The 27,553-nt window shown below is 43.5% G+C and overlaps 1 protein-coding gene across 1 annotated transcript in view; it reads left to right on the plus strand.

Moving 5' to 3' along the window:
• Window positions 1–27,553, plus strand: part of TEX11 (testis expressed 11) — a 3,096,519-nt gene that overhangs the window by 2,436,384 nt on the left and 632,582 nt on the right. The gene's annotated exons all lie outside the window — the stretch shown is intronic.

Genomic DNA, 27,553 nt, shown 5'->3' on the forward strand with positions numbered 1-27,553 from the left:
CTCCCCCAGGTGACAATAGCTGATACAGCAGCAATTTGAGCTGTTTTTTGGCAGAATCTAATAACCAGTTCTGCTAGGACACTAACAGCCGATCAGTTGTGGTCTTGTCTAACGATAAAGTGCTTTTTAAAATGAATTCGAATGCCCCAATTGTTAGCGCTGAGGGACCGACCTTCTTAAGCTATCCCTATTGGCTAGGCGTACCACCACATGCTACCTAGGGCCAGGCACCCCGGTCAGGGACAGGGAGTTCTTCCCTTAGGGACAGCTAGTACACTGTTTTACCATCAACTGAGTGTTTACCTATGATTGAGGTGCGCACTGTAATAATTTGTTCACCCAAAGAACTGTTGTTTTTGTGTTAAGGTCTAGATAGTGAGACACCCTTTGGTTTCTCAAATACCCTTTCTCTATGCTGGCTGGACCAGGGTGTTTCACCTGGAGATACTCCTGGGGAACAACCAGAGTTCTGATGCAAGCAATCCAGCATGCAGCCCCGAGTGGGTAGTTTGGTTTGGGTTTTGGAAGGGTCTTTCCCTGTGATCATCCCTTTGACATGATCTTCGCAATCGTCCGGGAAATCTGTAATATATTGATCCTCTTCCAGCTGTGATTCGGGTTTACCCATAGGTCTCTCTATCTCCAGGGAATCGCTGTGGGCGTCTTTGGAGAGAAAATTCATAAGCAGGTCTCCACGCTAGAGTATCTCTCTCTCCTTCCTGGGCCCTCATTAGTTCTTCCTCCATGTTCCGGGTGCAGATCTCCATGTCATGGCCCAAATCCCCACAGAATAGGTAGCGCTCTAATTAGATGAATTTTACGTCCTCAAAGCAGATAGTAGAAGACTTAAATGTGGGGCTGTTTTCTGAGGTCTCAGGATTAATCGTGGGCCCTCTTTCTTTAAGGGAGACTGCCGCTGTTCCTGGAAAAAGCAGTTCTTTTTAGCATTAAGGCCCCTTTCCCTTTTGACACTAGGGGATAAAGGTTTTTACAGGGGTGGTGTTGTCTCCAGTCTTTACTTTAGTTCCCCACTGAGTGATTCCCAAGGGGTCTCTTAGACTACGGTGCCCAGTATTTCTCCCCTACAGATCTTTTTGGGATTGGTCGAGAGGTTGAGTAGAACTAATCTTACGTTATCTCAACAAGCAAATAGAGGTAGTATTGTTAACTCTCTATTACCGTAGGGCATCATATAGCCAATCATGGTGATGGGAAAACTGATACGTAGTCCTAAAGAGATCACAATCTTAGCCCTCCCTGATACTAGATGGTTTTGGGGACATATGAGATGATAATTGATGGAAGGTAACCCCCATTCTAAAGGTGGAGTCTCTGTGAGGTAGGTCAACTCCTTTCTTAACGGAAAAGAGTTTGGGTGTAGGAAAAAAGGTCTTATCTAGTTATCTATGGTCAAGGGAAAAAACTGTGTTCCCACCTTTTGGCTTGGGTTAGTTATAGGGGTTTCCCTTGAATTTTCCATAAATATTTCCCCATTGATGGAAAAGAGGGTTTGAGTACATTGTTTTCTTCAAAGGAAAAGGACTTAGAATGTTTCTTGAGAGAGCTGTAACTGCTCTGCCCTTGTACTAACACTCTTGCTAAGGCATGGGGTTTCACGGTTGGTCTCCTATTGTAGGGGTGGGCTCCCCAACTTGTTTCAGTTGGGTCACATCCCGCGAATGACACCATGTGTAACGGAGGCATGGTATCACAAGTGAAGAGAGACACAAGAGATGCATGTTTCAAGGGTGTTTATTGAACAACAAGGGTTGGAAAAACACCTATCTGGCTCTATATCTAAAGATCAGCGCACGCTCTACCATCAAATAATAACACAGTCCTAGTCAATAAAGTGGCCTATATTAAATAAACCTATGGCCTGCCCTTACGCTATTATAATAAATGGGTGAATGGAAAAAGCTGTATGTAAAAGATAATCAGTGTTATAACATAAAAGATCAAGATGCTGAGTCAGCTCTCCTCCCACGTTGGACAGCGTAAGGAGGCCCCCGTAGACAGGATGACACACTCTGGCTAAGGTTCTCTAAACAAAGGCAGTTCAAAACGTCGATCAAGGCCCACCTGGCTTTCCATGTTAAAGTCACTTTTCCAGCGTTCCAAAAGTTCTTTCACAGTTCAACAAAAAGTTCACAGTTCAACAAAAAGTTCACTTAGGTCTCCCTCCATCAGGTTCGTGCCTCTAAAAGTTCCTGATTTAACGCAGATCTCCGTCAGCTGAGCTTGGACTTCGCAATCACAGCACTTGCAGGGGTTCCCTTCCCCAAGCTTAATTCACCTTCAGTAGGGGTTCCCTTCCCCTAACTTATCACACTCCCGATTTCCCTCAGTCGGGCTCGGACCATTTACTGATGCTAAAGACTTTCGAATGTGCAAGGCATTTACTATAGACCTCCGTATGACCACTTCCACTTTCTCAAAGTTCGCTACAGGTCTCCCTTTGCCGGGCTCTGACCTCTAAATCACTCACAGTTCATCACAGGTCTCTCTCAGTCGGGATCGGACCTCTCCCTTTGCAACTCAATGTGATTCACTTTCCTTAGGTTTCTCTTGCCTTGAAACCAAACACAGTTGATTTCCTTTCGGCTCACATCAGTACTCGCTGAACAGAGACTATAAAACCAAAATTAGTAACTGCACTGCAAACAAAATAAGAGACCAACAGATACAGATATGAGTAACAATAATGCAAGTTTATTCGCTTCAAGCCGACTGTGCTTCTATCCAGCAATGACTGTGCAGAAGTGAGCAATTTACAGAAAGAAAATGACATCCTTTTATACGCTACAGTTTACATGAGTTCTGCTCCGAGTGTTATATTCGTAGACAGTGTACAGCTCCATGCTACGTATAGGGTTTTCTGTGAAACATACATGCATACATTTTTGTAAGTGGTTCCATGCTCTGTATGTGCTAACTTTCTGACCTTGCAAGACAACAGACTGTTCATACCGAAAGGAAAACATTCCTACCAACATTATCTTTGTTTTTATAACCGAGGGTTTCTTGCGCAGCAGCATGTTCTTACAGATTTGTTCAGGGTAACCCTTCCCTGGTACAAATAGAACAGACCAAAAAACAACGTTTTGATTGCACTTGTGAAAGCCAAGTCTGTAATAACAATTAAATCATTTCTTTGCAACAGCAAAACTCAGCACTCTTTAGTTGTTATTTCTTGCATCTCCAAATAGGAGATTTTGCAAGATGGGAGTGAGAGCATGAAACAAAATGGGAAATGTTTAAGGCTAACCTGAAATAAATGCATTTTCACAAACCCTCCTTTTAGCCTAAGCTAAACCATTGTGTTATACATCATCAAATGCATGTATATATCGATATTCATACATTTCTGAATTGTCATATCCTGCATAATTAGTGCATTTGTCACATTCCCAGGGGACAAGCGTTCAAGCTGTAAGTGTTTCAGATTTCTTGAACAGGACTGGCATCCCTGTTTAACAAATGGGGATTTGCGGGCAGAATGGTGCACAAATCCCGTTTTTTTTGGCGCAAATAATCCATGAATCGGGGCCAATATTGGAATTTCTTTAAAGAAGCCTTGTGACCGTTGTTCTCCAAGTGCGTTAACAACAATACAGTGCTCTCCTTGCAAGCTTCCTCACAAACTGCAGCAATAAGTAGGTTGTCAATGTACTGTATCAATGTGCTAGATGAAGGTAATTTTGATGTATCCAGTTGTTTCTTGTGTGCCCTACTATAAATGCTTGGGCTTTCAGTGTATCTTGGGGTATTCTAGTGAATGTAAACAATGACCTTCCCAGAGTAAAGGCGAATAAGTAACTACTCTTAGCATGTATCAGTATGCTATAGAAAATATGTACTTTAAATCTACAATAGAAAAGTGAGCCTGGGCAGGAATCATAGTCAAAATAGTTGTGATGTCAGGTACAATGGGAAATTGGTGACAAACAATTGTATTGATAGCGCACAAGTTAATTACAAAACGGTAAGGCAATGCCTTGTCAACCTTTTTGTACACAGGAAGTACGGGACTGTTACAAGTGCTACCCGTAATCCGTTCAATGACACCTAGATGTACAAGATCTGCAATTATTATTTTCAGTGCGGCTTCTCCGTCCACTGAAACCTTGTATTGTGGTATGCGCGGTAATGTGACATTTTGCTTTAACTGGATGCATACTGGTTCAACATCGAGTCTTCCCATGTCATTATCGCTAAGGGCTGTTAGGGAGAATTCTCAAAATGTGCTAATTTCCCTTACCTTTTGAGACCCCCAGCAACTTTGCTGGATTTTTAGGATTTGATTTTTTTAACTGCAAAGAGTGTGAGCCTTTTTTTCCCACTCTTCCATGTATTTTGATGTGTGTTTTACTTTTGTGTTCTTTGGTTATGGAGTTTTAAAACAAATCCATAGGCTTCATGTTTCTCCATAGGCATCATCTGTGTGTCACACAGCACTTTCAGTGCAGTGGCACAGGGATGTCTTTCAGACTTCCCAAGGTTTAAATACCTTCTCTGGGACTGACTACCGTCTCCCAGAGCATGTAAAGTTAAATTGACTTTACTAGTCTCTTAAAATGTACAGACCCAGCACACACTATCTTCCTATAGAGTACTGGAGGGCTGCCTAGCTCCCCCTGAGTCAAAACACTCATGTAACAGTCAAATGTTACCCTTTCCTACTTTAAATGGCTGGTAGCAGTGTTTTAGATCAAACTACCATGATTTTTCCCGACCGCTAACAACGGTAGCTAAAAATCAGTTCAGCCATGTTTTTCAATATGGTGCCCAAGAACTATCTGTAAAAACAGACTCTGGTCATCTTTTTTAGCCATTTCTTTTAGGAAAGGTCCTTCTTGTGTCTGTCTCTGTGCGCCAAACCAGGTTTGGTTCCTTTGTTTGTTGGCCTCTGGCGGGCTTTAGTGCTGAAGCCCTCCTCTGGCTCCTGAGTGTCTGGGGTGGACAGGATGTGAGCGAGGTGCCCGAAACTCCCTGTGCTTAGTCTCCTAGGGGACCCAAATGCACTCTGGTGTGATTGGCCAGCTGGCTGTCCGGCAAGGACAGCCACCCTGCTGTGTGAGTGACAGCCAAGCTGGAATGAAAGGGGTAAAACTTTTTAAAAGCAGGTCTCTGGGACTTGGAAAGCAGAGTTGACCACTGGAACAAAAGAACAGAAGACGAGCTGAAGGAAGAGGACTGCTGCAACTCCTGGATGACCGGTGAAGCCCTGCTGCAGGTCCGAATTGCCTGAAACTCAATCGACAACAGAGAAGCCCTTCAAGATTAACTTCTTCCCTTGAGTTTGGTGGGAACAACCAACTCATAAGCCGCCTGGACATTGTCCTCTCCTGGTCGAATTATCTGCAGAGTGCTGCGTAAAACCAGATAGCCGGTGGGAAGGATACCAGTTTGTGGTCTTTAAGGCACTCACACCTTAAACCGACGTTTAGCCAAGCTTGTGGCCTCATCTCTAGGCAGTGCAGGAACCTCCCAAGGTCCTCCTTCTTGTCCCCACGACTGAAGCTCAGGAACAGTGAGATCTGCTTGGACTGCCAGGAACAACTGCCTCAGCTACAGCTCTTCTTCACTTTAAAGGAATTCTTTTCAGCCACAGAGAAAGTTTGTGAAACTTTGCCGACTTCGAAGGCTTGTCCTTCCCTAAACATTTGTCAAACTTTTCACCTAGCCAATTTTCTTCTAAAAACCGTGGCAAAGACTTAACCGTTTACTACCAGAATTGTGCTATTCTATACAAAGACTCTGAACCATTGACTTTGGCCCAGGCCTATGAACTGAATTGCTGGTTGTAGTTCATTGAAACTCTTTGCCCTGCCTATGCAAGTATTTGTGCTATTCATTCTTATAACCTTGTCTTTTTACCCCTTTTGAAAGTATCTAAAGTGCCATTTTGCTCCCCTTCAGGGGAGCTAAACTTGTTCATTTACTTATCGGTTGTCTATTTGTGGTTTATAAGTATGTGATATTGAGCTGCTCTTGCTAGTGTAATGTTTTCAAACTGACTGTGTAAATAAATGTATATTATTTTACCTAGAAACCTTGAGTAAGTGTTTGTTTGAACCACTGTATTTATTGGTCCTTTGTGTAACTTGTTCTACTGCTCACTCAACTCTTGAGATAAGCCTGGCTGCTCAGCCATCGCTACCACTTTACTGTGTAGTACAGGCTTGTACCAAAGATAAATTTGTACTGACACTTGTAGTCTTAATTGCATTTAGTGTTCCCAAAGGGTACTGCATATAATTCTGCCTAACAAGAGGCCTACCTCTCTCCAACTTCCCTCTGCGCTCTCTCGAGGCTTTGTCCATCATCAGCATGTATTCATCACACTCCGAACATGGATGTTCTGCCCAGAAACACCACAGGCAGATCCTGTGCGGGTCCGTCATGGACATTTTAGCATGTGATTCTGCCTAACAAGGGCCCATAAATGAGTGGGTACACTTTGCAATTCACTGGGCAGTGGGAGTATTAACAACTGAGATCTACAAGTGTGCGGCAGTGAAATAGTTAAATATACACCATCGGGTGAGCAGTAAATAATAGCATATAATTTCTTCAGTAAATTCAAACCTAACAAGTTTTCACCACAGTTAGTTGTCAATAGAAAAGGACATGCATCGGTGAATGCTCCCAGAGAAATAGGTACCGGTCCTATTACAGGTCTGCCAGAGGAATATGTGGAACCGATAGGTGATCAATGGAGCACTTATGTGCACCAGTATCAACTAGCAATATGTGTGGCCTATACCCAACTTTTATTGTAACGTAGGGTAGGTTCCAGCCCCTGTTTCCGGCTGTCCCAGCCAAAGAATATGTTGTCAAATGTGAAGTCTTCAGAAAAATTATTCTGTGAGGGCGTGTTATCGAAAATGTTGGCGGGCTTAGTCGGATGTTGTGTGTCTGTATTTACTGTGTTATTGCTGAACTGTGGAGGCTGAGAAAAATGGCTTCTATTACGTCCCTGCATGCCATTACTGCGTCCTCTTCCTAGTCTTGCGTACATATTGTGTCCCTTCTGCTGGAGTATTGGGCATTGCGCCCTCCAGTGGCCTTCCTGCTTACAGTAGGAGCACTGGTTCTCATTTACTATCTCAGTGTGTGGCATAACCTGTCCCCTAACTGGGGCATATCCTTGCGGTCCCCTAGCTACCAGCTGTAACAATACTAGTCTTCAGATCTACTTTTTACTTTTCTATCCTTTCCTTTTCATTGCTAACTCTGTTCAATAATACTGAGCCATCAGCAGTATTTCGGAAGGTGCTTTGTTTGCCAGGCACTCTCTGAAGCCGTGATATGAGACTGAATTTCAGGCAAGAGAGCATGTACAAACTTGTCAACAATGTCTTTCCCGATTCAGTGCTCAAATCTTATCCGCTGTAGTCAGCATGTTGCCCCCTCAGATTTCCCTTGCATGCCTACTGTTAAATTTTCCCATATAATCCTTTTGTCTGGTACTAAACTCTTAAGTTTAACAAGGATGGCATTAGATAATGCTACTATTTTCTCTGGAGGTTTCTCACCTGCTTTTATCTGTATATCGGCAGCCATGAGTTCTGACCATGTTCCCCCCAATGCCCCGTTATAATCTATGTGCCTGATTTGCTTCCATAAATCGGAAGGTAGAATGATGGGAAATAACAAATCTATATCTTTTAAGGTAAAAACTGAAGAAGCCAAGACCGACTGTACTTCCTTATAAGATCCAGTGAGGTTCTTCCTTATGTCTGGGATGGATAGCTCATTTCTGTTAACTTCTTGTCTGGAAAAGGGGGCATATACAGATTGTTCAATATAGTGTGCAGCAACTGTTCTCGTTATTATTTTCATTCCTAGCAGGCACGTCACCATTGGCTGGCTCTTCTGTTTTTGGGACAGGTGTCAGAGGCACCTCTCTCATGGGCATCTGAGCATTGGCCTTATCAATCCTATTATTGAGCAGTAAAGCTAAATCGATAGACAGGGAAGTGAGTGCAGTGTCATTTGTAAAAGTGCGCTTATATATTTTCATAACATCTGCTGTACAATACAATTTCCTTTTAATGCATTCTTCTTGTAGGTATTCAGCCATTATTTGTAATACCTGTTTCTGAATGGATGGGTAGTATTGCCCAAATGTGTCATGGATCTCCATAGGAGAAAGGGATGGATTAGAAAAAGATGATGTGTTTCTCTACACTATCTTCACCATGTTTGGGGACAGTGCTTTTCTGAATGAATGCATTGTTTATTAAAGGACAAGATATTCCTATTTTCATGTAGTTCCTCTTTATGTGAGAACAGCACAGATAGGTGCTGATGTGCGTCTTCTAGTGTATTGATGGTGCATGCTGAATAATTTGAATGTGGCAATTCTCTGGGTACTGCGGTATCAGTGAGTTTGCACCATTCTTGGGTGAGTGTTTTTCCCATGTGTTCTAACAAATATTTTTGTTCAGGGGTATGGTAGTCAGTCACATATGCGAGACAGCTAATTTAGTCCCTTCCAGTATATATTCTTGTGCTGTTACTTCTAGCCTTGCTTTTTTATTCTCTGTCAGTGCGCTATGAAGCCCAGCTCTCTGATCACTAGGTGGGCATGAATATTGCAATAGAGAGGTATCGGATTTGGAAGTGGTAGAGGAGCTAGGTTGCATAGCTTTAAGGAGCCGGGTATAGGCGGTACTGGTCCAGGCACCACTGTCACATAGGCAGGTGGAGCAGTTGGACGTTTTCATCTTTCACTCAATAGTACATCTATTAATTTATCAGCTGTTTGCAGCTTTTTGGATGGGTATATTTTTCATATGTCTAACTGTATTGCTCTATCTGTCGCCCTATCACAGTCTTCCTGTTGCTTTTGGCCATGCACTAAAGCCCTTTCTGTTTGGGTTATATGTTTGCGAGCTTGCTTCTGTCTACATTTGATGAACTGGGTTGCCTCTTTGCGCCAATCCTAACCACATCAAAAGCAGCTGGCCTAGCCTTTTTCTGCAATGAAACTGTGTCTAAATGCTGTATCCGTTCCAGTTCAAACGACCATTGCAGATGCAGTAAATGTCTGGTCTGGCGATGCCATAGACTACTAAAAACTATTGTTCCTAACCCACATTTTATGAACATTTTATATGTGGGATAACCTCCAGGTGGTGCAGGCTGTCCATATTTGAACCCAGTGGTTTTTCTACTCATCCTTTTGTATTGTCTTTATATTGTTTCATGTCATTTTGTTGACTGTGTTTTCGCTACAATGTGTTCATTATTTTTTGCCATGCTTCTTTGTACCCTTACATCCGCCCCCTAACCAACCCTTGTTTTTCTGTCTATCTATCAATCTTGTTATTTGATAATGCCTATTATGGCATGATGTTTTGATGTTTTAATTTCCTTGTCATTTTATGATTGCATCGATGCTGTTGTTACACAATCTCTGATACTTTTTGCTTATTTTATTTAATGTTAAACCAGCCCAGATTTGAAAAAGGCTCAGAGCGAGCCGAAACATGTTATCACTTATGGGCTTTACCTTACCATTTAATGTGTGACAATATCACTTATGGGCTTTACCTTACCATTTAATGTGTGACAATACAACACAATTAAATGACCGTTTAACTTGTGGCGCTGAGTCCTGGAATTTTTTCCTATTCTACATTTCTTGTGGTGATGGTTAGGCTTTACTACCGTCTGGTTCCAGAGACCTGCGACATCTATGTACTCACAGATACAACCTCACATCAGTAGCAGTTTCTCTACTTTTTAGCTTCGGGATTATAAGGTGTCGCCCTACAGAGCAGCTTTCCTCAAAGCCAGATTTTTAATTTTCGTCATTGTAGTTGCCATTGGGCTGACCCGCTACCGTAATTCACCAACATATTTCCTACAAATGGCAGCCTACTTGAAAAACCGAGAGGAAGAAACCAAGAATTTGTTTACTCCCCGAGGAGATATGACACATGCTTTTTCGAATCTTGGTAATAAACGTGAAGATCTACGATCAAAATTTATCAAACTAGAAAGACTTTCCAAGAAAGAAATAGATCAGTATTGGGAGAAAGTCTCTCTCGAAAACTATGTAGCAAATGATAGAGTACCAAGAGGCCTTAGGATCCTTATTTTTCCTAATTTCAACAATGACTTGGATAAAGGCTTAGCTGAAGGCTGGGAAGCCAATTTGAGCAATAGTTCAATGAAAATGATGGACTTATTGATAGAGCATGCGACTAGAGAACACCAAAGAGCATTGGATGGAATTGAAACCACTAAAAAAGAAATTGTGGACATGAAGTCCAATGAAGCGACTAAAACAAAGAATTTTGACAAGATGTATGAAATCTTACAAATTTATCAGGATGAAGTCAAAATTAGGAAACTAAGGAAATGTTATAGAGATGAACGTGACTACAAGGAAGATTGTGTATATACATTCCAAACCAAATATGATTCAAGTTTCAGATCATCTTCTAGAAACTAAACTCCCAATACCCCATCAGCCAGTTCGGATGCGGACTCTGAAACTGATAATCAAGAAAGCTCAAGTTCAAAGTCACAGGAACCAGGTGGCTATATGAATCAGATCAAACGATATAAGAAGGGCAATCGTAACTTTACTCAGAAAACAGTCCGTTTTCAACTGCCTACAGACAACAACGCTTCGACTCCATTCCAAGGAGGAGAGGAAGGAGGGGGGTAGGAAACAAGGACAACGCAGATGCCTTACAGAAAAACAAGCGACACACAAGAGCCAGTTCCAAGGAAATGAGCAATACCAAATAAAAGAAGACTTAGTTCTGAACCTGTCTCACAGGGATATATCTCACAATGAAAGATCTCTTTTGAACAAGGGTTTGTCTTTTGCACCGTCATGTAGCTTCAGTCAAGTGGACATTCACATAGATTTGTTCAAATTTATTAGGAAACTTAAATTAAAGAAATGTTTCGCAACCAAAGCTCCAGGGGATTTTCAACCAAAGGAACTAAATATACCAATCAGTCACATGTCAATTCAAGCCATTGAGGACACTTTCTTAATACGGTCACTGGTTGAGGATGACCAGTACCAAATGCTTCATTTGTTGGATGATCTGAAAATTCACTCAGATACAAAGACAACTAAAGAACTCAAAGGGAAATCCAAATTCGTGCCACAATTGGCACCTGATAATGTTATTGATACATTCTATAAAGCAGTTTCACGGGATTTCTACAAATTGAACCAAGTTAGTAATAAACACAAGTGAACAATCAACAATTTGATATCAGGAGAAAAAACGGCTCTTCAAGCATTGAAATCAGATACTCGAATAGTGATCAAGGAGGCAAACAAGGGGGGAAACATTGTTGTAATGAATCGGCAGGATTATCTGGCAATGGCGTCTCTACACCTGGCAACCCCCGGCTGCTACATTCGAAGGGCTGATGACTGTAAATCCACAGCAGTGCAACAAGTTGAAACCTATATTATGATGTGGCACAGAAAAGGCTTGATTACTGATGAAGAATGTGCCTTTCTTCTAATCAAGCAACCTGTAACTCCAACGATGTATTTCTTGCCCAAGATCCACAAGTACTATGATACGATACCAGAGGGCTGCCCAATCATGAGTGGTATTGGTTGGGTGACTGAAAATATTGCAGAATATCTTGACTCCATCCTTAAGCCAAGGGCTAGTCTCTTGTATTCATATCTACGGGACTCAACAAGTCTCATACAGAAATTACAGAATTTCACTTGGCATAAGACCTTTTTATTGGCCACCCTCGACATGAAGGCACTATATACCTCCATTCAACATAAATGGGATATGACAACAGTTGACTACACATTCAGACACGAATCAGCTTCTTTTTATAACCATTTACAAATGATCAAAGAAATGTTACAGCTTAATTTGGACCTCAATATTTTTACCTTTGATAATCAACTATACCAACAAACTGAAGGGGTGGCAATGGGTGTGAAGTATGCTCCAGCACTAGCAAACCTCTTCATGGGCATGCTAGAAGACAAAGCAGTTTACCCGGAACTTTTCTACAGGACCAAGATCAAGATGTGGACACGATATATAGATGATATTTTTTGTATCATTGACGGAAGCATAGATGATTTTCAGAATTTTGTGATAGACCTCAACCTGAATGGTTTTGATATACAATTCACAGGGTCTTCTGCTCGACAGTTAATCAACTTTTTAGATTTAACAATACATTCCGATGGTGATAAGCTACAGACACGGACCTTCAGAAAACCAACCGAAGTTAACTCAACACTGCATGCCAGTAGCTGTCATTCAAACTCAACCATTTTCAACATACCATCAGGTGAATACACCAGAGCGCGACGCAATTGCCAATGTGAAGACACATTTGAAGATGAGTGTACGCTTTTACAACAACGCTTCAGAAATAGGGGTTACTCGAACAAATCCATAACAAGGGCATATAAGAAATCGAAATCAATGAAACAACAAGATACCTTAGGATACCAACCCAAGAGTATCTCAGAGTTGGACATGGTAATAAGCTTCATTACTCGGTTTTGTTCTGATCACCGTAGAATTCAAAAAGTACTTAAGAAACATTGGCACCTCCTGAAAATGGACGATCACATTTGTAACTTTGTGGGCGAACATCCACGTATGATTTACAAAAGAGCAAGCACACTCAAATCCATCCTTAGCCCTTCCCTGCTACCAGATATCAATAAAGTCAATCAAGGCACGTGGCTTGATATCAAGGACCTGGGTTTCAGAAAATGTGGCACATGTCCACAATGCAAATATGCACATGCCCCTACTACGGAGTTTCAAGACATCAATGGAAAACAATGGACTATTAAACAGGGTATTAATTGCAAAACAAAATTTGTTGTGTACTGCATCATCTGCGTCTGCAGCAAAATATATATTGGCACCACGAAGCGAGCTTTAAGAATTCGGATACGTGAACATTTGTCTAAGATTGGCAGCCAGGACCCATCCATACCACTAGCGGCACATTGGCAAACTGTGCACCAACTACACAATAAATCAGAGATCCGATTTATTGGTTTACAGCAGGTCATTTTGAACAAAAGGGGTGGTGATAGGTTGAACGCATTGAGAAATGCTGAGGCCAGAACAATATGTTTTTTCAATTCTACAGCCACAAGCCTCAACAGTGACAATCAAATGGTCTCTTTTTTGTAATGTTGGACAACTGATACATAGCTACATTTTTTTCATTTTTTCATCATTTTTTGTGTTTCGGTCTGCATCAGTATCTAATTTATCTGATAGAGAATTCCACTTTTTTCTGAAGCTTATTTTTCAGTTAGCAAGCTGACACCCTTACTGTGTCCTTATGCATACTTGAATGACTTCATGCAATCATTTCTGCTTGTTCCGCTTGCATTTATGCACACTTGAATGATTTCACGCAATTAATCTGTTTATCCTGTTTGCATTATGCACAGCACTTACTTTTAATTTAATTATGATTGACAGAGTAAACACAAGGTTTTGAATTATGTTAAATGTGCATTGATGATACTGTATTTTCCGTGCATTCGGACCGCCTTTATAAATGGTGGCCGTCACCTCAAAGCTGGAGGAAACTCATTACGGCAGACGTATTCGAACGCCACTAGACACGTAGATCCCCGTGACAATGCTGGACGCGTTGCCATGGACAACGTCTTTGTTAGAGTTGATAAAATGGCGTACATGGGCCATTTTCCCATTCAGAGTACTTACCTTTAATTTAATTATGATTGACAGAGTAAACACAAGGTTTTGAATTATGTTAAATGTGCGCTGAGGACACTGTATTTTCCGTGCATTCGGACCGCCTTTATAAATGGCGGCCGTCACCTCCAAGCTGGAGGAAACTCATTACGGCGGACGTATTCGAACGCCACAAGACACGTAGATCCCTGTGGCAATGCTGGACGCATTGCCATGGACTACGTCTTTGTTACAGTTGATAAAATGGCGTACATGGGCCATTTCCCCATTCTTGCCAACGCGTGTGATTTTCTTTCCTTTGAATTAAAGTAAGCCACAAGCAGCTTACGCCCCTTTAATGTTCTGTCAGCGAATGCGATATGCAGAAAAGGCAACACTTAGTCGCTCCAGTTTCTTGATCCGGTTTTAAGGGACTTTTTGTTTCATTTTTGATGGTTAACCTTGTATTTACACGCGCAGCGTGTAGCACGTATTTTCCGGCAATCTTAAAACTTATTCTCTATCAATCTCCTGTCTTAAACCACAGCTCACGAACATTTATGAATCCACTGAGATGTAATTTTGAACTGAGACAGCACATAATGCTATTCACATGGCACTTACACGTAATAGAGTTTCATTGGCTGCAATGTCTCTTTGCTGAATTACGAGCGCTTTTGTTATATTGATACCTGAAATTACGTTTAACTGATTGCAGATTCAGTTTTGGGGATCTAACCCCGTTACCACTACATTGACATACAGTCTTTCGGATTGGTTCATCGAAATTCGGGTAAGCGCCATTATGGCGTTTTTCCTTGAATTTATTACGTTGATTAATCATATGTGCAAGCATTACTTACTCAATAATCACTAAATTTTCTGTTCTTCTCTCATCCTTTTGTATTGTCTCTATATTGTTTCATCTAATTTTGTTGACTGTGTTTTCGCTACAATGTGTTCATTATTTTTTGCCATGCTTCTTTGTACCCTTGCATCCGCCCCCTAACCAACCCTTGTTTTTCTGTCTATCTATCAATCTTGTTATTTGATAATGCCTATTATGGCATGATGTTTTGATGTTTTAATTTCCTTGTCATTTTATGATTGCATCGATGCTGTTGTTACACAATCTCTGATACTTGTTGCTTATTTTATTTGATGTTAAACCAGCCCAGATTTGAAAAAGGCTCAGAGCGAGCCGAAACATTGAATCGGATCTGGTCGACATGATGACCCAAATCACGGTGACAAGGCGAGGTAATGATATCTCGCTAGATGTGAAGAAAGAATCTCTGAAGAACAATTCAGAGGATAAAAGACTTTTGGCAGAAGTAACTAGACTGGCACTAAACTTACTGCAAAAAGAACAAGATGGAAGAGTTCGCTTGGAACCAAAGCAAACATTGAACGAGAGAGAGCCAATTCCTTGCCCACAATGCAATCTGAAGGCACTTATCGTACTCCATTCCAACCAATAATTGCCAACCACCAAGAAACAGGGTGCGGCACTGAGAACCAGAAAACGGAACAGAACATAACTAAAGTGCAGGAGATTACAAACGACCTTGCACCAGAAGAGAAAGAGACAGATGACAGCCCTAAAGAATGCTCCAACCATAATGAGGAAGCATCAGCGGCTACCGGGAGAATGATTGCGCCAGCAATCACAGAATCTACGAAGTGCCCACGTAAGGCGAATGATCTATTAGAGACCCAAATGCCCGAAGCAACTCCGTCCATGTCCTGGGCGAATGAGGACGCCCAAACAGACCAACAGAAGACTTAGGGCCTGATCACGACTTTGGCGGTAACGCCGGCGGTATTAGACCTACCGCCGAACTCCCCGGCGCTAATAGCGCCGGATCGCGAGTTCGGCGGTAATATAATTCCCCATTCCCCATTGAGCCCATTCGGGAATGCCCCATTCCCCATTGGGCTCAATGGGGAAAATTTGCGCTCTTACTGCCGGCGGATTTCCCGCCGGCAGTAAGAGCGCAAAGTCAGTAGATAAAACATTACAGTCAACTATTCAGGAAAAAAAAAGAAACATCATGCCCGAACCGGAATATAAGTCAACCATGGGAACTCACCATAGAGCTAGATGACAATGGAATTGTATACAAAAGAGTAGCTCCTCAAGGGCAGCTGGCCCGGATGGGCTATTGAACGTTATGCTATAAAATAACCTTGAAGAATGGACAGACTTCTGCAATATCCTTTTTCAGAACATAATAAAGGAAGGTTGTGTTCCAACAACCTGGAAATTAGGAATCATCGTTCCTATCTTCAAAAAGGGCAACCGCAAAGATCCAGCAAACTATCGGCCTATAGCCCTTTTGGATGTGGTAGGAACATTTTTCGCGAGTCTCCTTCTATTCCAACTAACGAGATGGATAAGAACAAACAACATTTTTGATGCCCGACAAACAAGTTTCATTAAAGGTGTAGGATGCAGCCTAAATCTCCTCATCTTGAATCTGTTAAAAATAGACAACATTAGATCAGGCTGCAAAGTTTACTTGGCATTTATAGACCTAGCCAATGCTTTTCACGGAGTTGACCTTGAAACATTGTGGTCTAAATTAAAATCTAGAGGCTGTTCTCATAGCCTAATCCAGGCTATAAAAGAAATGTATTCAGACACACAGCTACAGATTTGCTTAGATAGCGAGGGCCATCTGACCAAGCCCATACAAACGGCAAGGCGGGGTAAAACAAGGGTGCCCTCTAGGAGCGACGCTCTTTAATTTCTATATTTCAGCGGTTGGAATTGCACTGGATGGCGTAACGTCGTTTCCACCAAAGGTGAATTGGTTCCATATTAGCTGGATTCTCTATGCTGACGACATGGTCCTTCTGGAGCTGACCCCCATTGGACTCCAAAGAAAACTCAATGCACTAAAAACCTATATTGAGGACCTAGGGCTGGAGATCAACGTAGCCAAATCGGAAATATTAGTCATTGAAAATCGAAGGGGAAGTCGATCCAAAATGAATAAGAAGAGATGGACATTGGGAGCAGACACCTTGAGTCAAGTATCACATAGTCGATACTTGGGCACTCTGATAAATTTGAGTATAAACGATGACCCAATGGCGAAAAAGATTGCAAGTAATTGCAAACAGTTAACAGCACAGGGCACGATCTTACAAAACAAATATGGGAAATCCTCATATGAGCCAATAATACATTTTTATAAGAGCAAGGTGGTGCCACTATTGGTCTTTGGAGCGGAAAACATGTTTGGGTGTTCATCACAGATCTGGTCCAGGTGTGAAAGTATGTTCTGGAAGCGAATCCTCCAGCTGTTTCAAGGGTGCCCTACTGCATGTGTACTGTACGAAGTAGGCTTATCCACACTAAACGCCAGAATAATGTGGAATAAGTTAACCCTATACAGTAAGACCTTGGAGGAAGCCGACTTACCTCCCTTCGAAGTACTGGTCAAAGCGAAAAAGCAGGATAGCAAGACATCAATAACAACGTGGAGACAACAATGCAAAGATATTGTGAAACAACTAGCTACTGATGAAAAAACATTATGGACCAACCCAAATGCACTAAAACATTTTTTACTACAATTGGATTGGATTGAAACATCAGAAAAAAGAACAAATCATAAATGCATGAAAAATTCTCCTGCCGAAGCCAAAAGTCTCAATAGCATACCCAAGTATATGGTACTTTTTCCATGCAAACGCCTGAGAAAGATCTACTTAAAATTCAGACTAAACCTGTACGAAACTAAGGAAATCCTAAGACAAAGACAAATTATACAATCAGAAGAGCTAAATTGTAGATTCTGCAATTACAATGAGGAAAGCTTAAAACACCTAGTCCTCTTTTGCCCAGGTTTAAGAACTCTAAGAACAAACTACTTGGGGAAAGAGATGGACAAATGCTCGACCTACAGTGCCGATGATTGGTGGCTCCAAATGCATAATAGCGAATGCATAAGCCTGACATTAGCACTCATGAAGTTCTTGGAACAATTACAAAAGATGATGGAGACAGGGATATGTAAAAACACTGAAGAGTAAATGTTTAAGTAGATCTTGTAAGAAGGCGTAACCAAATGAGAGAAGGACAATTGGAATCTGGATCCGTTTTGGTGTCTTTTGCGCTAACAAAGTTTTTATTAGAGTTTTATATTTCAAAGGTTTGTATAAACTATGAAATAAATCAAAAATAAAATAAAAAAAAGAACAGAACAAACCAGAGCAGACCTGACGACAACACTTTGATCACGCTTGTGCAAGCCACGGCTGTAATAACAATTAGCTCATTTCTTTGCAGAAGCAAAACTCAGCACACTTGTTCGATGATTGTTAGGCAGAATCATATGCAGTACCCTTTGGGAACACCACACACAATTAAGACTACAAGTGACAGTACAAATTCACCTTTGGTACAGGCCTGTACTACACAGTAAAGTGGTAGCGATGGCTGAGCAGCCAGACTTATCTCAAGAGTAAAGTGAGCAGCATCAATAGTTACACAACGGACAGCATTCAATTGTAAAATAATTCACCAAAGTAAAGCAGTAGAAAAATGACACTCTTAATACACTACACCACACCCAATAGATTCTGGACAAGTTAAGCTCAAAATGAAGTGTGAGCAAAATGGCACTCCAGCAATTTAAAAAATAGGGAAAGACAAGGTTCGACAAAAGTTGAGCAGCACCAACGAGTAAGTAAGCAGGGCAATCTAGAAAAAGCAACTATGGTGAGGAAATCAAATCAAGAGGCCTGGGCCAAAGTAAATGGACCAGAGTCTTTGCAGAGGATCACACAGTTCAGGGTAGTTTGCGGTTAAGTCTTTTCCAAGAGTTCAGAACGAAGTTGGTCGGACGAAAAGTTACTTTAAAGAATAGAGAAGGACAAGCCCTCGGATTGGCGAAAGGTTTCAAACACTTTCACTGCGGTCGGACAGAACGAACAACCGGGTTTGAACAGTACCTTAAATGAAGAAGAAGGCTGTAGCTGAGGCAGACGTTCCTGGCAGGTCCTGCAGGCTCACTGTTCTTGAAGCGACTGTCGGACGGACACGAAGTAGGAACACTGGAGGGTCCTGCACTGACCAGGGAAGAAACCAGCAGCAGAGCCAAGCAACGGATGAAAGGTGCGCTCCTTAAAACCCAAGCAGGGTCCGGTCCTCTTGGCTATCCGGTTCACTGTAGCTGTGCACAGTAAATTCGACCAGAGGAGGGAGGCCTGGCTTGCAGTTTGGCAAACTGCTTGGCCCCACCTGCTCAAGGGGAGACGATTCCTTGCAGATCTTCCCTCTCGTCGAAGTTTGTAGATTTGGACCCGCAGCAGGGCTTCACCGGGAGGTTCAGTCGTGGTAGAGGTCCTCTTCTGTCAGCTTCTCTTCGGTTCTCTCGATCCAGTGGCGACTCTGCCTTCTCAGTCCCAGAGACCTGCTTTTTATGTAGTTTTCCCCCATACACAGAGCCTGGCTGTCAATCACACAGCAGAGTGGCTGTCCCAGCGGGACAGTCACCACAGCCAATCATACAGAGTGCGACAAGAGTCTCCAAGGAGACCCTGTGCAGGAAGTCTCAAACCCCTCCCTCAATTCCTGTCCCCCTCAGACATTCAGGCGCCTAAGGAGGGCTTCTGTGCAAAAGCCCACCAAAGGACAGCTAACAAAGGAACCAAACCTGGTTTGGCATGTAGAGTAAAACACGAGAAAGACCTTTACAAAAAGAAATGGCAAATAAACCCAGCCGGAACCGAAATAAAATAAACGGGGTCCAGCGGGTTTATAGTTCGAGGCTACTAACTTAGCCTAAAACAGTACCAAGGCTATTTAAATAGACAGATGTAGGAAAAATAGGGTACATACCACTGCCACCAGCCAAATCTTAAAGAAAGGGGAACGAAATAATGTTCCATGAGAAACAGACAAACAGGGATAACTATTAACCCTTTCCAGAACTCCATGTAAGATAGTTTGACTGGGCCTGTGAATTTAAAAAGACTAATAAAGTCAATGGCAACTTTACATGTTCTGGGAGACAGTAGTCAGTCCAAGAAAATTGAGTTTAAAGTGGGAAGTCTGAAGAAGACAACCCTGTGTCACTGCACTAAAGGTGCTGTGTAACACACAGTAAAATGATGGTGCCTGTGGAGTAGGTGAGGCTCCACAGTCTATGAACACAAAAATGTTAAACACACACAGCAAAACACATGTAAGAGTGGGAAAAAAAGGCTCACACTCTTACCAGGTGAAATAATAAATCCTAGAAATCCAGCAAAGCTGCTGAGGGACTCAGTAGGTAAGGGAAATTAGCCATTCTGGAGAATTCTCCCTAACAATGATTTCTTGCATCTCCAAATAGGAGATTTTGCCAGATTGAGTGAGAGCATGAAACAAAATGGAAAGGTTTTCACAAGACTTTACACTGGGCACTGTCGCTTTGCCGGACCACTCTGTTCTCATTTGCTCTGTCTTCTCGGCGGTCTCCCTCAGCCGGACTCAGACCCCTCTTTAAAGTTTCTCATACGGGTCTCCTTCAGTTGGGCACGGACCCCTCTTGAGTTGCAGAATTTGTAAGTCTTTGGACTTCATGTCCCAGAATGCACTTTTCTAATTTTGTTCCCACTTTGTCAGCTCCCCTATACAGCATTCCAGGTTTTTTGGATCTGCAGGAGCTAAAGGGGATAACTTGTTGAGGTCAGGTTCTCGCCACCTGTCCCTCAAAGGCCTGGGATTTCCTCTTTTGCCCAGTGGAGGAGCTTTCGTGTGGACACTGCCAGGTAACCCCCAGCTGTCCCTGGTTTGACTCCCTGGAGTTAGAGCTCCCTTTCCACACCGCAGCATCCCCTGTACTCACAGGCCCAGCAGTTAGGAAGTATTTTTTCCTCCAAGCCTTCCAGAGTCTCTCCAGCTCGAATTCTCTCCTCTCAGCCTCTGTGCACCATCCAGCATCCCCAGCTCACTCAAAGTTTCTCTGTGTGTTCCACCTTTTATACTTCCTGCGAGAGTTAACAGGTTCAGGTGGGAATGATTTTAAAGGGAGGCCTGATCTTGCCGGCCTCATTATCAGGACAAAATGGCGACTGCCCATAGGCATCCCTGGTGCATTGGTTTCTATGGGTGATCTTCATAGCTCCCTCTTGCCTCTTCTTCATCCCAGTGGTTTGGTAAATGGGATTTCTAGAGTGGAGGTAGGAATTGTTGGAGTTGTCATTTTTTCGAGAGGTGGTAGACATATCGTCAGAAGAAGGGGAACGATTTGTTGTTGTGAGATATAGGGTGTTGTGTTTGTTCTCCTACCCCTCCCTGTGATGTGGGTACCTGTTGGAATTGGGGAGGGGGCAATCGGACAAGACTTGCAACAACCAATAAAGGTGCAGGAAGTGTTGGGTATGGGTGTGTTGTGAAGAGGGGGATACCACATCTTACCATCGGATTCTCACCCCCACTCCCAGAGGACTCATCACTGAGGTGATCCTCCCGCACTTGTCCACCCCTAGGGTCTGCATCCAAAGGCGATGGCCGTGCCCTGGGCACCTGGGCAAGAGAACCCGGGGTCTAGATCGTGAGACACTGTTTGGTTTCTCACAACCCCAAGAGTGAATGGTTGTTAGGGAGAATTCTCTGTTAAGGCTAATTTCCCAAACCTAGTGAGTCCCCCAGCAGCTTTGCTGGATTTTTGGGGTTTATTTTTTTCTCCTGCTAAGAGTGAAACTCTTTTTTTCCCACTCTTAGAAATGATTTGAGGTATCCTTTGACTTTGGAATGTGTTTCATGGGCTATGGGGTCTTTTACTCCATAGGGTTTCATGTATTTTTGGTAGGTGTGTTACACAGCACCCTCAGTGCAGTAACACAGGGGTGTCATAGTGACCCCCAAACATAGACTCCATACCCTGGGACTGACTACTGTCTCCCAGGGCATGTAAAGTCACCATTGACTTTACTAGTCTTAAATTGTGAACAGAACCAGTACAAACCATCATATTGTGGAAGTACTGGTAGGGGTAATTAGATTGCCCCTGGGTCTGTTTTTCGAGGGGGCACTGTGCAGTCCCCCCTCGTTGAGTTTCTGGCTGGTGGCAGTGGTTAACACGTGCAATATTCCACCGGAATATTTCCTATGGGATTTTCCCATTAATTTTAAACACACCACTTTTTTGGTGCAATGTTAAAGATACCGCCGGGTTATTTATTTAATATTTATTCCCCAGTTGGGTCTTTTTGCCAGGACTCGGTTTTAAAATGGCATTTGTGTTCGCCTCTGTAACTCCAACCCAAGTCGAGCCCTTTGTTCCACTTTTTGGCGGGCTTCTGCACGGAAGCATCCAAAAGTGGTGCCACTCTGTCTGGGTCTACAGGATGTGTGGGAGGGGGGCTTAGGCACCCTGGACTGAGTTGCCTCGGCAACTCAAGTCGCACTCTTGTGTGATTGGCCCAGTGGTGAGCCGCCCGGCTCATCAATTAGCATGTTTGAGTGACAGCTAGGACTGATGAATGGGGGTTTTCTACATAAAAGCAGGGCTTTGTGGACTGGAACTTCAGAAGTCGCCACAGGACCAAAGAATCCGAAGAGGGAGAAGCTGAGCCGACCTGCAACAACGACACCACCGGTGGAGCCCTGCTGAACCGTCTCACCACTTCCCAACGACAGAGAAGATCTTCATCCCGGAGAGACTTCTTCCTCTGAACTGGTGGGGATAACCAGTTCGCCCTCTTTTTCACCTTCCTGGATCATCTCGTGGTCGAATCGCCCGTGCCAAGCACCCTGGCGGCCAGATAGCCACGCTTCACCACTACCACGAATAAAAGTGTAGTACCTTTTAACCAGGAAACTCAGCGGCTGGTTTCTTCCCTGGCAGTACAACGACCTCCAGCTTTCCTCCACGTCGAGATCTTCTCTTCCCCTGGACGAAGCACCGACTTGCACCCGCTGCCAGGAACAAATACCCCCGCTGGAGCTTTCTCACCATTTCAGGTACTGTGTCCACCTGGTCTCCCTTGCAACAGACTGTTCAAGATGTTCTGTAAATCCTTGACTTTCTATCCTGGGGTGACTTGGGACCTGCTAACTAACTTTTCCTGAACTGATCAAACCCTTTTTGAACTATCTGCAAAGACTTGTTAAAGTACTATTCAACTGTGTGCTCTTGGACACATTCCGCCTTGCTCTCTCCAAGAGTGGGCCTGGCCTATTAACTTTCTTGCTCTAACAGTAGACTCTACCTTTTTCTGACTTGCTGTGGTTCTTTTAAAAAGTGCTGGTATTGTACTTTCCTAATTCTGCCTTTTTCCCTCCCTTTTTAACCAACCTATTGGAGTGCCATCTTAGGTTAAGCGCTCACCTCTGTCGGCAAATAAGTGGTGTTTTAACTAAGACTTGTTCAATAAGTAATCAGGGTTGTATATATATTGATAGTGACTGTGTTTGAACTTGCTTGCCATATTAGTGTTAGTGAATTTTACAAGTGTGTTTTTAAATAAATAATGATATACTTCTATACCAAAGCTCTGGTCAGTGTTTGTTTGTGCCACTGTATCTCTGTACCTATTTTGTATACTCTATATACTGTCTAACTCTTCTTGAGAGAAGTCTGGCTGCTCAGCCACAGCTACCAGGTAAATCTGGGTGGTACAGACTGCTACCAATTGGGTTTACTGCCAACACCTCTAGTCCTAAGCCTTTTGCAGTGGTCCCTAAGGGAACTGCACAGGTTTCTGCCTAACAATGGTGTGTCAGGAGGTACTTGCAGAAATATTCAACCTTTGGTAAATGCCTCAAGTGGACTTGTATGCCTCCAGTGTCAACAGGAAGTGCTACTAGTTCTGCTTCACGAAGTTTCCCAAGTGGAGCACTGGGGGATGCACTTTTAATAGAATAGATTTTAATTTCGATCGCCTCTATGCATTACTATCAGTTTCCTCCATCCCACAGGTTCTAAGGTGGCTGAGGTTTTTCCAAACGACAATGATTCTGATCACTGCAGATTGGCCTTGGAGCACGTAAAAAGCAGATCTCTGTTAGATCAACATCTCCCCTCCTCAATTCCTCCCAACACGAGTAGGCTAAGGTATAGGTATTGAGAACTGTCCAAAGAGGTAGTGGAAATTCTCCTCTTCACAGACCGGCTACCAAAGAAATGTGCAACTGCCCTTGGAAAGTGTTTTGTGTCTGGTGCGGGAGAAAGTTCTGAATCCTATTGCTTTTCCATAGCCATGGTTCTGAAATTCCTTTTGTAACTTGCTCAGAATGCACGATAGGTCAGAACAGTGAAAGGCTACTTGTCAACCATCACAGTGTTCAGAAAGGTCCCCAAGCTGGGCTCCTTTCTTTTGGAATTTCTACGGTGGATCAGTTCCTCCGGGGTTAGATCTCATGAGACAGTTTATTATACCTCCATGAGATTTGAACTTAGCACTCACTGTTCGGATGGGCTCACTGCTTTAACAGATTCACTCATATCTGCTGATGCTGCTGACTTTGAATACTATTTTCCTGGTGACAATTAAATCAGCCAGGAGGGTAATCGAACAGTAAGCTCTGACGGTAAAGCTTCCTTGCATTTTATTTTCCAGGACGATTGTTACACTGACTGTCAGACCTTCTTTCTTCCAAAAAGAATTTCTGAGTTTCATTTGAGTCCAAAAATGACCCTACCAATCTTTTACACACTGCCACTCCCCTCCAGGGAGGAGGAAAGACTATCGTTTGGGACCCAAGAGAGCACTGAGCGTTTATATTACTAGATCAAGAAAGTTCATCAACAGTCTTTTTTTCGATGAGTTTTTTTTTTAATGAAAGGTTTTCAATGGAAAGACTCAACGAAAAATATAGGGTGGGGGTGGAAAAGTGCATATAAGGGGAGGGGAGGGGGATCAGAATACACAAAAATCAATATGGGAGGGAGGGCATGTGGGAAGAAACCCCCAAAAATAAAAAATAAACAATTTCAATGAGATTTTTCGTTATAAATTTTCTGAAGAAAAAAAATCGAAAAAAGACTGTAGATGAAATGACATAGAACATCAGGAAGGTGGACCAGTTGTTCATAGCCTACACAGGCTTCTGCCTCCTCCTTTTCCTTACCCATTACTGAATGCCTCTCTGCTATTCAGGCATGGTGCACTATCAATGATCTCTGCCTTAATGCCAGAAAGACAGAGATCCTTCTCATTGGGACCCCGGCTCCCTCTTTTCCTCCCACACTCTGGCCACCCTCCATGGGCCCCCTCTCCTCACCCGCCTGGGAAGCACAAAACCTTGCTGTCATATTCGACTCCTCCCTTTCCTTCTCCCCTCACATCTCAGACCTTGCCAAGAAGGCCTACTTTCAGCTGCACCACCTCAGAGGCATTCTCCCTTTCCTCACCTTCCCCCAGAAACTCAATGGGCCTTATTACGAGCCCGGAAGTAGCCGTGCCGGAAAAACCGGCAGGCTGCCACCGGACCGGTAATACCATTCCGCCTCCATGATTGCCGGAATCACTGGGGCATTGCAACCCCGGTGACCCAGTAATTCTGGAGGCGGAATTCTGTAAATCCCCATTCTCATGGAGTCCAATAGGACTCCATGGGGATGGGGACCATGGAAACACTGGTTCCGTCTATGACAGAGCCGGTGTTTCCATGTCCGCCTGAAGGCGGGTGGTGTTATTTCTGTCAGGTCAGACTACAGGACTTGGAATCAGCCGGTCCGGTAACAACGGTGGCGGCGGATTTACCAACACCGTTGTTTACGGACCGGCTGACTTGTAATGAGGCCCAAAGACTCCAGAGCTCTGGTCCTCTCTAGGCTGGACTACTGCAACAGCCTTTTCCTCAATTTGCCTAACTCCTCCCTTCATCCCCTTCAACTAATGCAGAATAGGACTGCGAGACCTATGCTTGGCCTCAAGCCCAGGGACCGCATCTCTCCAGCCCTTAAGTCTCTCCACTGGCTCTCGCTTGCAGCAAGGATTAAGTTCAAGACCCTCTGCATGATCCACAAGGCTTTCTGGGGCCTGGGGCCCGCTACATTCATCTCTCTCTCCCGAAATACCTTCCTGCTAGAGCCCTTCGGTTGTCTAGCTGTGAATCTCTGCAGATCAGACTCTTTTCCAAGCAGAGAGCGGGAGTAGATCTCTCTCCTCCGCAGGTGCCTCGCTCTGAAATGATCTCCCTGCCCCTCTCAGACTTGAGCCAGATCTCTTTAAATTCCAGAAGCTCCTCAAGACTTTCCTTTTCTCTTCTTCCTTCCCTCTTCCCCTTCCCTGATAATTTCCCCCTCTGCCCTTGACTGGCAGCATGGCTCCATAGTCATTCAGGCCCCCACTCCCCTTCCAGTCTACTCCTGCAGTTGGTCTCCCTGACCCACCCCCACTGTCCTCCTCATCTTGCACTTGCCCTTACGTGCCCCCCTGCCTCCACTTAACTGGCTGCCCAGCCTCTTTATCACACTTAGCTTGTGGTACCCCCTTCCCCTGCTTCTCTTCCCCGGCCCTGTTCTCCTGGCTTCCCCGGGCACTCTCCTTCTTACAGGCCCCTCTGCCTTGTTCCTGCACTTCCTCCCTCCTCCCCTTCACCTGCACTTCTCGTTACTGCACTTGCAAGATCTGAATGTCGCAAGGCCTAGTAGGGTCGCTTTCCTTTGTCTCCCCTGCTCCCCCGCCCCTTAGCCTTGTTCTGCCTTGAAACACTTGTGTATAGGTGCATTATAAATAAAAAACCTATACAGCAGTTTCAAAGGAGACATTATCCAGGTGGATAATCCCCTGCATCACTGTATGTTTCAATCTTGCTCGAAAAGAAGTCCCCTCAGGATTGAGGGCACAATCCACTAGCAGAGTGGCCGCTGTGTCCGCTCTTCGAAGAGGTAAACCTGTCTTGGGCATTTGCCAGGTGATTACATGGGCCTCTGTACACATGTTCTGCAAACAGTACTGTCTGGATGCAATGCTCTCTAAAATGTTCAATCTGGTAAAACAGTTCTCCAAATGTATCTCATTTGTGGATAGCGTCCCTACTCTCTTTCCAACTGTGGTGTCTTTATACTGCTATGGGAGTCTATCTGAAGATGAGGAATCTGTAGGAAGACGCTATCATTTAGAAGAACAGATTACTTACCTGGGGTAGTGTTCTTTCTAATGGATGGCTCCTCCCACAGATTCCTCATTGTCCTCCCAACCATCCTCACAATAAGAGAGCGACGAGGTATGCTAGATCTGGAGAGAAAAACTGTATAAAAAATATCAAATGTTTGCTGCATGGGTCCCCTCGCGTACACAGGAGAAGTGTGTGTGGGTCATGGGGCACAGTGTTCCATATTTCTACTGCTGCTGCCCTCACTTCTGGAGTGGAGAAATGGACCACCGGATATGGTGGGTGCTGTGGCACACAAGCCCCTAGCTAGGTGAAAAGGGTTTAGATGCCAGCTGCGCTGGTCGGGATATATCTGAAGATGAGGGATCTGTGGGAGGAGCCGTCCTTCAGAAAGACCATCACCCCAGGTAAGTAATTTGTTCAATAGTGGAAATATGGCATGCTTTACTGTTGTCTGTAGTAGCACCCCCATAATAGAAACAGTACAGAAACAGTCATTCAAAAGGACTAATGTACAAGGAATAGCAGGCAGTTTATTCTGCAGTTGGTAGGAGGATCCAACGCAGTATTAAGTTAACTACTGCTTGTCCCCACTGCCACTCTAAAAAGGAGCTCCTGTTATGAATATGGGTCCAAAACCATAGCTTCTTTAATTGTGGTTGCTGTTTTTGGGCATAATAGGAAAAATGGCATTCCACAGACTTAATAGCCAACTTTCTTGCACCACTATTTCACCTACACATTTTGAGAGTGCCATTATGTGTAGCAGGGATGGATGTGGATTAAG

The sequence above is a fragment of the Ambystoma mexicanum genome, chromosome 5p, assembly GCF_040938575.1.
Source record: "Ambystoma mexicanum isolate Mex_15411 chromosome 5p, UKY_AmexF1_1, whole genome shotgun sequence".
Lineage (NCBI taxonomy): Eukaryota > Metazoa > Chordata > Amphibia > Caudata > Ambystomatidae > Ambystoma > Ambystoma mexicanum.